This window comes from Piliocolobus tephrosceles, chromosome 4 (assembly GCF_002776525.5).
Source record: "Piliocolobus tephrosceles isolate RC106 chromosome 4, ASM277652v3, whole genome shotgun sequence".
Taxonomy (NCBI): Eukaryota; Metazoa; Chordata; class Mammalia; order Primates; family Cercopithecidae; genus Piliocolobus; species Piliocolobus tephrosceles.
The window spans coordinates 2839719-2855123 of record NC_045437.1 but is presented as its reverse complement, the minus strand read 5'-3'; positions in this window follow the sequence as shown (position 1 = coordinate 2855123).

Here is a 15405-nt window from a genome sequence, read left to right as displayed (position 1 = left end):
CCCTCTTGGGATCTGATTTCAAGACACTGTGTTGAATCACCTCCAATGCAAGTTCAGCGGTCACAATGCCTCCGCTCAGAAGATGAGACACAATTCTTCCAGATCAGATGTGCTGATCGGTGGCTCTGTCCGGGTGTCAGATGACCAGAGAGCAGCTACTGGGGAAGGCCGCCATGGCTTCAGAGGAGAGCTCTCCCTTCTTCTGCCTGGACAGAAGGGCAGCAGGGGCACCGGTCGCTGCTACTACAGAACCAAACCCACCTTGTTTCCTCACGGCTATTTTGACAAACAATTTTGAACACAAAATTAAAAAGTAATGCTTGAAGACTGGACCTATGCAAATTAGATGGGCCCAGGCCATCTCCTTCTGCTTTATTCTCAAACGATGACAATTCATCCTAGTACCAAAGACTCTCTTTTTCAGCAGTGGGTGCCTTGTTTTAATGACCAGTATAGGTAACCTATTTACCAAGCAAAATACGGTTTTGGTTTTTCATAGATGAGTATCTCAAGATGCGTTAGGAACGCACACACCGCCAACGCGTACAGCTATGTTTGTTTGCTTAACTCTGGCTAGTGAAATGGTGATGATGAATTTGTCCACCTGGCTCCATTTTACGGACACATAAACTAAAGCCTGGGAAGGTAAGAGGAATTTTCCAGGTGGCAGAGCCAGCTGGGAGCAGAGCCAGGGGAAGCCCTGGGCTTCCTGGTTTGTCTTCCAAGGTTTGTTTTTGGGGCACCTGTTAGCAGCAAAACTTGGATTTCTCTTTACTTGATTGTATAGACAGCAAGGAAATAAAATGTGAGTGCTTAGAATATTCTTAACTAAATCAAAGGCTTTACAGAGCCCCTGGATGACAGGCAGATTCTGCATGTTCCTGCGTCATAACTGTTTCCAGTCCTCAGCTGAACTAACTCAGGCGGCGGAGGAAGCACACGATTCTCACCATTCTGTGCTTGTAACATCAGTACCACCCACCGGACACACCGGAGTTTCTCCTTATTGCGTCAAAGTTGTTCTTCCATCATGCCCCCCCCAAAAGCTTATTATGAGGATAGAAGAGGGTTGCTACAGCCATTAAAATCAGTTGTACCACCCTCCAATTTTAAATGGTGGTGAAACATGCAGGAAAATCTCCCATCCTGCCAACTTCTGTTAAGTTTACTTCCCTCCAAACTCATATCATGATTAGCCTTGACGGGGCCTTTGAGTTACTCTGGCCCAATCCCCACATTTTGCAGGTGAGCTGCAGAGATTTCAGTGAACTCTCCAGTGCTCTGAGTCTCCTCCAGCTTTCGGAATCCGGGCTAACGGTGCTCCCACCGTGCCACAGTGCTGTGATTTCCTCCTGTTGCTCCCACCTGCTGGAAATATGTCCAGATGCACTCTTTAAGGGGAACAAGAAACAAGCAAAAACTAAAAATAAAATGCCTTTCACCCTCTACCAGGCACACAGCTGCTCCTTAGAATAGTTCAAGTGTAAACCCAATATTCACACTGCATCTTCCCCCAGAATGGGTTCCTGAGGTGAGTAGACAGGTGTGAGCACCTCACTCTTACAGTATTTTTGTCTCCAGAGCCAGAGTAACGAGGCTAAAGGAATATTTTCTTTTAACGCATACTTCCATGTAAAACTTTGCAAAGCATGCATGGATCTGGGGGGAAGAAGATCATAGTTTCTGCTCAAACCACTTCCTGCCTTATTCTTAACTTCTTAATTCAACCATGGGTACTTGTCAGATGTTTTAGGCCCTGCTATCCATGGCAGGTGAATCAGGAAGGAAGGGCAAAAACATTCATTGTCACTGAGTGCTGACCTCTCTCTCCCCAATGGAAGAGAGAGGCCCGAGCTGCCACCTGGACACATGTACCCAGTTAGTTACTGGGAAACCTCTTCAGCCAGAAGCAGCAAGTGGCCATGCATAGGCAATGCATGCCCAGCTACATTGTAACTAGCCTTTTTGCCTTTTATTAAAAATCCTGCAGCTAACTGCACATATAGTGCATCTTTTACATTGACATTTCCTTTGAATCAACAATCAAGGGGTTGAAGACCTGGTGAAGCATTAGTCTTCTTGCAAGCTTTGCTCCTTCTTGTGAATCTGGAGAAAAGTTAGCCACCATCCTCTCTCTCTCCAGCCAGACACTCTCATCTTCCACATTAAGTGGAATATTTGTGTTCTTCAAGAATCATCCACTTGTTTAGCAAAGCAACTAACTGACATTGAACATTGAATATGGTTTCAAAAGTAGAAGCTGAAAACTAGAGACTTTCACATCTGAGTGGGTATTGCTGTTTATTTAATTTTGACATTGGCTAGAAATAAATCATATATTTTTATCACCTATTAAGGTTTATAATCTCAGGAATTTAAAACGTCCTGACACCTACAAGCTCGTTGGATTTTGTGGAGTCCGGAGTGTTTTATTCCTGCGTAGCTTTCCTAGCTTGGAGTTCTGAGTGTTTTCTTGCTTCCTAGTTTTCCTAGCTTGCCTCTTTTATCATCTTCGTTGGCTTCTGTGCATGATTCCACGGAGAGATCCTCTCTGCTGGGCTCTGTGCGATGCACGGAGGATTAACTGCTAGAGAGTCAGATGGGCTTGCCGTGGTTTTCCTCAGTTTCCTGAACATGAAAAACATCCTTCTAAAACCGTATCATGTTTGACCTTGAAAGGGATTTTGAGTCCATTGGTTGAATCTCCACCAATGCAAGTGAGACACTGACTTCAATAAATTTTCTAGTGACTCACACCTGTTCAGACTCCCTAATCCATGCTAGTGGTTCTCTCACTGCACCACTGTGGAATGGAAGGAATAATCCACCCATCATTTCCAACTTATGTGACTTCTCCCAAGTCAACCAGGAATTTCTCTTTTAACAGGCATTGGGAAGTGGTCAAGGTGAGTAAAAGAGTAATTTCCCAGCTCCTTCCAATCACATCCATATACAGTACTGACAAACACATGCATTTTTCCTAGACGGTTCTCTGTCTGTGGACTCCAAGCCAAGTTGCCTGTAAGAAGTTGTCAAGTCCCAAAACTCTATTGTTGCTAATTCCCTAATAGACAGGATACTAGCAGTGTGTCTTCTGAGCAGAGAAGTAGAGGAGGAACAGAGGACTTAGCCTCTGTGGGGACTGGGACAAAACAGAGGGTGGGGAGATGGCGATATGGAAGCCTTTGCATCTTTACCAAATAATTGTTTGAGGGTAGAGACCATTTTTAGGATGCCTGCTATGGCTTCTTGTCCCTCCTGTCTCAGTTTAGGAAACCCTATCAAGCCCCATCACTAGGCTCCAGGTATTCTTTAGTGCCTCATGTCCCCAAAGTACTTCTCTTGTCTGACCTCAGTTTGTACCAACAGGTCCCTCTCTTCCATGTCCTGAGCTAGCACACTAAGAATCAGTGATCTGCTTCTAAAAGTTACAACCTTTCTCTCCTCTTTTCTTTCCAGTATATAAGATTTCACTTCTGTTCTTAATGGTGATGTCTTCTGATCATAGAATATCATGTAGAATTGGCCTCTGTTCTTCACGATGGTGGCTTCTGATCATAGAATATGGTGTAGCTCTCCATTTATTTAGTTCTTTTTAAATTCCTCACTACAGCATTCTGCAGTTTTCAGTGTACAGATATTACATACATTGTGTTATATTTATCTCTAAATATTGCATTTTTGGTGCTACTGTAACTAGTATTTTGTCATTTCTGTTTTGAAATTTTTATTGCCAATTGTTTTAAGTTCTCATCCTCCTCCGCACTGGCTTCTCTCTGGATTCTGATGTCTGGTTGAAGTTGCCTTTCACTGCCCAGGAGAGGGTCGTCCCTGGATCAGACAGCACATCAGCCCAGGGTCTCGCTGCTATCGGGAGAAGAACTCATATGTCTCCAGAAAGGACAGTGATGGGGGCTGTGGACCTCTCCTCCCAGAGGAAGGTGAGGACCCCCGCTCTGATCAGTGGGAAAGTTGCTTCTCCTTCCTTGGTAAGTCCCAAGCATGTTCTGTCTGTGTTAAAGGATGTCTGTCGAGGTTGCTGCTCGTGCCCAGTGATTTACCTCACATGTGACTCATGGTAGACAATGACTTTAATCATTGTTCTGAGTTAAAGTAGTTAACACTCTTCGCACCTCCAGGCTCTCTAGGTCTTCACAGTAGGGGATTCATGCCCTCGTACCCAGGAGTAATTCTCCAAAACGAATACCTGAGGGCCACAGATCTGGACTACACCGCTTGTGTCTGAAGTCCAGCCCATGTGGGACAGCTGTGTAAAGAGCCACAGGACAGTGCTCTGGGGGTACCTCAGGGGGGAGAGACCCAAGCCAAAGTAGGCAGTACATCAAGGAAGGCAACAGCCCAAACTTACCTCCTGCAGGAAGGGGTGCAAGCCTTCCCAGAAGGGATGGGGAATGAAGGGAAGGGCCATGTCATCTGGTGCTGGCATCTGGATCTGTTCATATATAACAAAGGAAAAAGCCCTAACACCAAAGAAGAGCAGATAAAAAGAGATACTTAGCATAAGAGCAAAAATCAGCAAAATAGAAAACAGGAAACCGATATAGAAAATCAAATAAACCAAAGGCTGTTTCCTTGAGCAGATCAATACAATTGATAAATCTCTAGCCAGGCAGATTAGGAAAAACAGAGCAAAGGTACAAATTACTACCATCATAAATGACAGCAGGTACTTTTCTACTCAGGCAGCAAACAGTTAAAAGACATAATGGCGTATTATGAAAGATTGCATGGAAATGAATTTCATGACTTAGGTAAAATTCACTGAAAAACACAATATAGGTAAGCTCACCTGAAACAAAATTTTTAACATCAAAAGCCCTATATCTTTTAAATAAATTGAATCTGTATTTAAAAATTTTCTCACAAAGACACCTCCAGATCCAAATTGCTTTACTAGTGAATTTTAGAAAATATTAAAAGAAGAATTAATACCTATTTGACATAAACTAATTCAGCATGAAAGCAACATTATTTTGACACTCTAACCAGATAAAAATATTAGGAAGAAAAAGAAAAACAACTATGGGTCAATACCTTTCAAGAAAACAGGGGCTATGATTTTTAACACAACTGTATAATATAAAGTCTAAAAATATCCAAAAATGTTGACACATCTTAACTAAATAGGCTTCATCTCATGAATGCAATGTTGCTTTTTATTTTAAAAATTAATCAGTGTGTGAAAGGAAAATAAAATATTGGGACCCCGCACTCACTAGGCCAGAGGGAAAGTTTAACTTGGGAAGTGAGTCATGCCAAAAAAATAATAATAAAAATAAAACTGCTTTCTTGTTTGTTCTCAGATAGCTGTGACATAGAAGGCCACGTCTTTCTCCAGGTGGTTGTCACAAATCACTTGCAAGGAAATTTCTTGCAGGCCCCCATATCTTTCAGAATATATATCCCCACCTGTAAACTAACCCTAAAACAAAAGTTTAGTGAATCTCACTCTGACAGTGTAAATTAAGAGCTTATCGTCACAGATATGGGACAGAGACAAGACTAGAAATCATCCACCTGCCCACCCTGGACAACTGCGCATTTGACTTCTTCCTCTACACCATACTGACCTTATCTTATGTAAAATGTAGATCTACTGCACACAGGATGAATGCAGAACTATTTTTTTCTACTCCTCTCTTTTCACATGTAAAATGTGGATTCAGTGGGCAGTAATCAAAGCTTCACAAGAGTGTAACCATTTCGTCGTCTATATCCCCCTTTCTCTGTTTATTTCATTTTTTATTCCTCCTTCCCCACTTGCCTGCTCTTTTTCCTTTAAATATAAAGTCCTCAAAAGCCTTCTTGGAAAAAGCATGGATCACAGATCCCACTGTAGCTTGTTTCTTTCTCCTGGGCGCATCCTCAACCTTGGCAAAATAAATCTCTAAATTAATTGAAATCTGTCTCAGACATTTTCCAGTTTATAAATGTAATTAATAATATAAATTAACTTTAAAAATGTGGACTCATCTACACTTTCCTTTACCAGTTCTGCATGTAGGAAGCTTGGAAATACAACTTCATCCTCACCACAAGTGAAAAGCTGAACAGACTGAAAAATTAGAACCCTTCTTGGATCCATAAAGAGGTGAGGACAAAGAGCAAACTGCTAACCTCTAGATTGAAGAGACAGACAGGCAAATACAGGGAGTCATGTCCTACAGGAGCAGAAACACAGGAGCAGAAACCACCACCACAGGAGCCAGTGCCGTGGTAGTAGAACCTAAGTGGTAATGAGCAAACTGCTGGTGGCTAAGAAAAGATAAGCCTGAGAGCACCAAACTCCAGGAAGAGGAAGACTCAATTATGCAGTGCACCCATGTGCCCACCCTTCATGAGTTTCACCTCCAGGAGCTAGACCAGGTTCTCACAGCAAACACTGGAGAAAAATCTCCTCTTGTTCCTAGCAGGGGTAGGTCAAAACACATCAGTTTAAAATAGTTCACAACACTCCATTCTTCCTCAGAAGCTCTCCCCTCAGAAGAAGCAATATAACCAGAGCTAAATCTGCTGGAGTTTTATCAGAGCCTAACTGATGTTGAGGAGGTGGAAGTACTCAACTCCAGCTCTAGTCTTCTTCCTGAGAGAAGACAAATATCCAACTCCAGCCACTGATCCCATCCTATCCCATTTAAAAATCGGGGAGGACTAATGAGCAATTGTGAAGTTTAAAGTCCAGAAACACAGACTTATGAAAACACAAACAACTAAGCACAGGACTATAGAATTCTCCCCCACACCTCACCACTGCATTACTAATGACCTTTTTGCAGCAGTTTCTTTTGCCCAGTATGTTATGTCGAGTCAACAAGAAAAATTACAAGGCATACTGAAAGGCAACACACACACACACAATTTGAAGAGACAGAGAAAGCATCAGGATCAGACATGGCAGAGATACTGGAATCATCAGACTGAGAATTTAAAACAACAAGGATTAATATGTTAAGGGCTCTAACAGATAAAGTAGACAACATGCTAGAATAGATAGGCAAGATAAGCAGAGAGATAAAAATCTTAAGAAAGAACAAAAAATAAATGTTAGAGATCAAAAACACTGGAACAGAAAAGAATGCCTTTGATGGGCTTATTAATAGACAGGACATGACTGAGGAAGGAATCTCTAAGCTTCAGGATTTATCAATAAAATCCTCTAAAACTGAAAAGCAAAGAAAACAAAGACAAGGAAGAAAAAAAAGAACAACATATCCAAGGACTGTGGGACAACTGTAGAAGATGTAACATACACATAATAGGAATACCGCAAGGAGAGGGAAGAGAGAAAAGAAGAAATATTTGAAACAATAACGTCTTTAAAAGCCTCCAGATTCAAAAATTGATTCAAGATGGATTACAGACTTAAATGTAAGACCTAGAACCGTAAAAACCCTAGAAGAAAACCTAGGCAATACCGTTCAGGGCATACGCATGGGCAAAGATTTCATGACTAAAACACCAAAAGCAATGGCAGCAAAAGCCAAAATTGACAAACTGAATCTAATTAAACTAAAGAGCTTCTGCACAGCAAAAGAAACTATCATCAGCGTGAGCAAGCAACCTACAAAATGGGAGAAAATTTTTGCAATCTATCCATTGGACAAAGGGCTTATATCCAGAATCCACAAGGGACTTAAACAAATTTTCAAGAAAACACACAAACAACCCCATCAAAAGGTTGGTGAAAGATGTGAACAGACACTTCCCAAAAGAAGACATTTACGCAGCCAAAAAACATGAAAAAAAAACTCAACGTTGGTCATTAGAGAAATGCAAATCAAAACCACAATGAGATACCATCTCAAGCCAGTTAGAATGGAGAGCATTAAAAAGTCAGGAAACAACAGATGCTGGAGAGGATATGGAGAAATAGGAATGCTTTTACACCATTGGTGGGAGTGTAAATTAGTTCAGCCATTGTGGAAGACAGTGTGGTGATTCCTCAAGGATCTAGAACCAGAAATACTGTTTGACCCAGCAATCCCATTACTGGATAGATACCCAAAGGATTATAAATCATTCTACTGTAAAGACATATTCACATGTATGTTTATTGCAGCACTATTCACAATAGCAAAGACCTGGAACCAACCCAAATGCCCATCAATGATAGACTGGATAAAGAAAATGTGGCACATATACACCACTATTCAGCCATAAAAAAGCATGATCTCATGTCATTTGCAGGGATATGGATGAAGCTGGAAACCATTATCCTCAGCAAACTAACACAGGAACAGAAAACCAAACATTGCATGTTCTTACTCATAAGTGGGAAGTGGACAATGAGAACACATGGACACAGAGAAGGGAACATCACAAATCGGGACCTGTCAGGGGATGGGAGGCCAGGGGAGGGATCGCATGAGGAGAAATACCTAATGTAGATGATGGGTTGATGGGTGCAGCAAACCACCATAGCATGTGTATACCTATGTAACAAACCTTCACGTTCTGCACATGTATCCCAGAACTTAAAGTATAACAAAAATAAATAAATAAATAAACAATTTTTTAAAAAAGTATCCAAATTAAAATCGGACACTAAATCACAGATCCAGGATTCTTAGAGAACACCAAGCAGCATATATTTAAAGTGCTGAGACAGCAAAAACGCAAAACAAAACAAAACACCAAGTTATGATTTGAAAAATTATTCTTTAAAAGTAAAGGAAGAAAAAAATATAAATTTCTCAGGCAAACAAAAATTAAGGGAATTTGTTGCCAGTGGACCTACCTCTAAGGAACATTCAAAGAAGTTCTTTAGAGAGAAGAAAAATAATATAGGTTAGAAACTCAGCTTTTTATAGATAAAGAAAGAACATCAAAAAGGATATATGTGAAGGTAACATGAAAACTTTTATTCTCAATTGATCTGACAGATAACAGTGCCTAAAATAATAATAGCAGCAATGCATTTGATTGCATATGCTTATGTATATATAATATGTGTACATATATATGTTTATATACAAGAAATGAACGCTTATACATAAGCTTATATTCTCATACATAAGAAATTAATAAAAGCAGTGATAAAGGAGGAAAGAGAAAGTGGTTGAGATTAATTTGTTATTATAATACACTCACACTATCAGTGAATAATATAATTGTACCTGAAAGAGGATTTCGATTAGGTTGAATGAATATTACAAAATTTAGGGGAACCACAAAATAATTAATAAAGGTATAACTGTTATTCTAAGAAAGGAGACAAAAGGGAATCATATAAAACTTTAAATTAAAGCCGCAAAAGGCAGAAAAGTGAAAAATAAAAATAGGAATAAAAAACATCGGCAACAAATGGAAAACAGCAAGAAATATGGCAGATACTAATTCAACTATATAAATATTCATTTTGAACTTCAATAGTCTAAATTCCCAAAATCAAAAACTGAGACTGAGTGCATATATATTCAGGGCAACTTGAATCTATGCTCTAAGAAAAAAAAATACAGATACTGTCAGAGTGAATCACAAAATAAAATACAACTCTATATTGTCTAGAAAAAGCAACTTTAAAAATAAAGACATGTAGATTAAAAGTAAATGAATGAAGAAAAATATATCATACTAAGACTAATCTAAAGAAGATGGAATAGGTACATTAATTTCAGGCAGAAAAGACTTCAAAGCAGGGACACTTATCAGGGATAAACAAAGGCATTACATAACGGTAAGAGAGTCAGTTCTCTAAGAAGGCACAACGATCCTTAACATGTGTGCACCTAACAACAGAGTGTCAAACTACGTGTAGCAAAAACTGATAGAACTGAAAGAAGAAATAAATAAATCAAATATCATAGTTGATTATTTCAAACATCCTCTATAAAAAATGGACAGATTCAGCAGGCAGAAAATCAGTGAGGACCTAGCTGAACTCAATAACAAATTAAACTAGAAATCAATAACAGAAAGACGACTGGAAAATCTCAAAATTTGAAAAAATTAAACAACACACTTTTAAATAACAAATGGTTCCAAGAAAAAATCTCAAGAAAAAGTAAACATTATTTTAACTACATAAAGATGAAATAAAAACTTATCAGAATTTGTTGGATGCAGCAAAACCAGTGAATAAAGGGAAATTTATAGCATTGAATTTGTATATTTGAAAATAAGAAATATATAAAATCAATAATCTAAGTTTCCACCATAGGGAACTAGAAAAAGAACAACAAACTAAATTCCAAGTAAACAGAAGAAAAAAAAATTAGTACAATAGAAATCGATAAAATTGAAAACAGGAAATAAATTTTTAAAAACTAGCAAAACTGAAAGTTGATTATTGTAAAAGATCAATAAAATTGATAAGTCTCTAGCCAGTGTAACTAAGAAAAAAAGAAAGATAACACAAATTATGGACATCAGAAATGAAAAAGAGGATATCATTGAAGATTCCATAGATATTAAAATAAAAATCAAGCCATGATATGAATAACTTCTTGCCCACAACTATGATAACCTAGATGAAATAGACAAATTATTGAAAGACACAATCTGCCAAAGCTCACATAAGAAGAAATAACCAATCTAAATAGAATTATATCTATTAAATCAATTGAACAAGTAAGCTGAAAGCACCAGACTCAGATATGTTCACTGGTAAACTGCACCTATCATGTGAGAAAAAAACTATACCAAGTCTCTACAACCTCGTTAAGAAAGTAGAAGCAGAGGGAATATTTTCTAACTCTTTGAGACCAGTATTATAATGCCAAAATATAAAAGAGACATTACAAGAAAAGAAAACACAGACCACTATCTCTTATGAACTTAGATGCAAAAATTCTCAATAAAATATTAGCAAATCAAATCTATCAATGTATAAAATGAATTATATACCATGACCATGTGGGATTTATGTTAAACATGCAAGGCTGATTCAAAAATCAAATGCCAGTTAATATAATTCATCATATCAATAGGCTAAAAAATACAAACATGATCATATTAATAGATACCAAAAAAGCACAGAAAAAAAAAAAAAAAAAAGAAAAAAAATAACTAACACTCAGCCCTGATAAAATCTCTCAGTAAGCCAGGAATAGAGGAGAACTAGCTCAGCTTGACAATAGGTGTCTACAAAAAGCCTACAATGGTGAGAATCTTAAAGCTTTCTCTTAACTAACATCCTACCTCATGGTGAGAAACTTAAAGCTTTCTCACTAAGGTTGGAAGCAATGCAAAGATGTTTCCTATTTCTGCTCCTTTTCAACATTGTACTGAGAGTTTTAGCTAATGCAGTAAGACAAGAAATCAAAAAAAATGTTACACTATTAAGAAAGAGGAAATAAAACTCTCTTTGCAGATTACATGGTCATTATATAGAAAATCCAAATGAATCAAACAAAAGTTTACTGGAACTGACGGGCAATTACAGCAAGTTTTCAGTATATAAAGTTAATATACGAACATCAATAGCTTTCTTACATACCAACAATGAACAGGCAGAATTTTCAACTTTAAAATGCAATACTATTTACATTACCAACCCCAAAAATGTGGATGTTTGGCCCTCCACTCCTCATTTTGGAGTTTGGTCCTCCACCTTGTGAAAGGTGTGTGGTCATAGGGGTAGGTGGTTCCCTGGTAAATGGCTTGATGCTATATCCTTGAGGTCACAGGTGAGTTCTCCCTCTGTTGGTTCCTGCCAGAGCTGGTTGTTGAAGGAAGCCGAGCAACTCCTACCCCTCTCTCTTGCCTCTGCTCTCATTACATGATCTCTGCACATCAGCTTCCCTTTGCCTTCCCCGTGAAGCCAAGTGGATGTTTGTGTCATGCTTCTACAGCCTGCAGTACACAGCCAAATAAACCTCTTTTCTTTATAAATTACTCAGCTATTCCTTTATAGCAACACAAACAGAACTAAGACAGAAATTTGGTACTAAGAGTGGGGAGGTTATTCTGGACTGTCTAAATAAGCCCAATGTATTACAAAGGTTCTTATAAGAGGAAGATTAAGGGTGTGGTGAGACAAGCAGAGAACAGAGACTAAGGCAAGGATTTTAAGATGCTACACTGCTGGCCTAGAGTTCCAAAGGGAGGAATCCTTCTACTAGGAGACGCAACCATGATTTTACTAAACTGGAAGTTAGGATTGCCACTCAGCCACTTTGGACTCCTCATGCCTCTTAGTCAACAGTCTAAGAAGGGAGTTACAGTGTTGGCTGAGATGATTAATCTAAACTACCAAAAGGAAATTGGACTGCATGGAAGTAAGAAAGATTATGTCTGGAATACACAAGGTCCCTTAGGGCCTCTTTTAATATTACTGTGCCCTGTAATTACAGTCAATTAGAAACTACAACAACCAATCCAAGAGGGATTATGAATGGCCCAGGCCCTTCAGGAACAAAGGTTTGGGTCACCTCACCAGGTGAAGAACCATGATCAGCTGGAGTGCCTGCTGAAGGCCAAGGGAATACACAATGAGTAGTAGATGAAGATAGTTACAAATACCAGCTACAACCACATGACAGATTATAGTAATAAAGAATGTAATTGTGATGAGTATTTTCTCCTTATTTTGTTAAGAATATGTTTGTGCTTATATACACTCATATTAAGCAAATATCTTTGTTTTATTTCCCTCTGTTATTCCTTTATCTTGTAACATAATATCAATTAACTTTGTATCAGCATTTAAGTATTATAAATTTTGCATCGTAGTGTTTAAGTCATGGGATATCAGAAATAAACATTACTCAATAACTTACTTCCTCTTCTGGGAATAGGATTAGTGTGTTTTCAGTCGTATATCAGATGGAATGATGATCTTCTTATTGTCTTTACTTGGAAATTAAGTATAATTTAAGGAGACGCATATGGATGTCAAGTTGACGAAGGACAAACTTGGGATGGTTATTATAAGGTGTCAACTTGACTGGATTGAGATATGTCTAGATGACTGATGAAGCATTGTTTCTGGGTGTGTCTGTGAAGGTGTTTCCATAAGAGATTTACCTGTGAGCCAGTGGAATGATAGAGAAAGCCGCTTCCTAATGAGTGTGGGTGCTATCTAGTCAGCTGCAGACGTGACTAAAACAAAGCAGGTGGAAGCGGGGGTGTCCCCCATGCTTAATTCTCATTTGCCTGTTCTCTATCTCTCTTTCTGCCTCTCACCCTGCCCTTTCCCTTCTGGAGCATGATACTTCTCCTCCAGCCCCTGGACATCAGACTTCAGGTTGTTCCTTTGGCTTTCAAACTCTGCATCTTGTACCAGCGGCCACCCAGGGGATCTCAGGCCATTGGTCTCAGACTGAGGGCTGCACTGTCAGCTTCCATGGTTTTGGGGCTTTTGGAATTAAACTGTGACACTCTACCACCTTCCCTGGAAGCCACACGACTCACTTTTCTCTTTCTCCTGCTTGCAGACAGCCTGTCATGGGACTTTACCTTTGTAATCATTTGAGCCAATTTTCCCTAAGAGAATCATGTTCATATAGAGATGAATTTTTATTCCAACCAAAATTTCAGCAGTGATTTTATAGATGTCAAAAAAAGGATTCTAAAGTTTATAGGGAAAACCAAAAGAGCCAGGATAACTAATGGAGTATTGACAGAGAAGAACATTGCAGGACTGATACTACCCAGCTTCCAGATTTACCATAAAGCTACCATCATAAAATACAGTCAGGTATAAACAAATAGATCAATGGAACAGAAGAGAAAGCCCACTAATAGACCCACGTAAATATAATCAGTTGATTTTTGAGACAGAACAAGAGAAATACCATGAAGAAAAGAGATATTTTTTTTAACAAATGGTGCTGGAACAACTGGACTGCCACCTATAAAAATGAATTCAGACACAGACATTAAACCCTTCACAAAAAGTAACTCAAAATGGATCACAGATTTAAATGTAATATGCAAAACTATAAAACTCTAGAAGAAATATAGGAGAAAACCTACATTACCTTGGAGGCTGACAACTTTTCTTGATATATACCGAAAGCATAATCCATGAGACAAGTAATTGATAAGCTAGGCTTCAATAAAATGTAAAAGTTCTGCTCTATGAAAGACAATGTCAGGGGAATGAGAAGACAATCTAAAATGAGAAGACAGACTAAAAGAAGTTATTTGCAAAGGAAACATTGAATAAATGACTAACATCCAAAATTTAAAAACTCAATGACAAAACAAACAACCAGATTTCAAAACTAGCCAGACCTTAAGAGACATCTTACCAAGATATATACACGGTGAGTAAGCATAGAAAAAGATTCTTCATGTCATATGTCATCAGAGAAGTGCATATTAAAACATCAATAAAGCTGGGCATGGTGGCTCATGCCTGTAATACCAGCACTTTGGGAGACTGAGGTGGATGGATGATCTGAGGTCAGGAGTTCAAGACGAGCCGGGCCAACATGGTGAAACCCCATCTCTACTAAAAATACAAAAATTAGCCAGGTGTGGTGGCAGGCACCTGTAATCCCAGCTACTTGGGAGGCTGAGGAGTGAGAATCTCTTGAACCTGAGAGGCAGAGGTTGCAGTGAGCTGAGATCGTGCCATCACACTCCAGCCTGGGGGACAAGAGCGAGACTTCATCTAAAAAAAAAAAATCAATCAATAAAATGAGACCCCTTACCTATTAGAATGGCCAAATCCAGACCACTGACATCAAATGCTGGTGAGGATGTGGAGCAACTGGAACTCTCCTTTATTGCTGATAGAAATGCACGGTAGTACAGCCACTCTGGGAAACAGTTTGGCAGTTTCTTACAAAACTAAACACACTGTTTCCATGTGATATAGAAATCACACTTCTGGGTATCTACCCAAAGGAGATGAGAACTTAGTTCAATACAAAAACCTGCACATAGATGTTTCATATACACCATGGAATACTATGCAGCCATAAAAAAAGGATGAGTTTGTGTCCTTTGTAGGGACATGGATGCAGCTGGAAACTATCATTCTCAGCAAACTATCGCAAGAACAGAAAACCAAACACCGCATGTTCTCACTCATAGGTGGGAACTGAACAATGAGATCACTTGGACTCGGGAAGGGGAACATCACACATCGGGGCCTATCACGGGGAGGGGGGAGGGGGGAGGGATTGCACTGGGAGTTATACCTGATGTAAATGACGAGTTGATGGGTGCTGACGAGTTGATGGGTGCAGCACACCAACTTGGCACAAGTATACATACGTAACAAACCTGCACGTTATGCACATGTACCCTAGAACTTAAAGTATAATTTAAAAAAACAAAAACAAACAAAACTTTTATTCGTAATTGTCAAAACTTGGAGTCAACCAAGATGTCACTCACTGTGTGACGAAATAAATTAACCCCAGTTCTTCAAAAAAAATATGATATTATTCAGAACTAAAAAGAAATGAGCTATCAAGCATGTTACTAAGT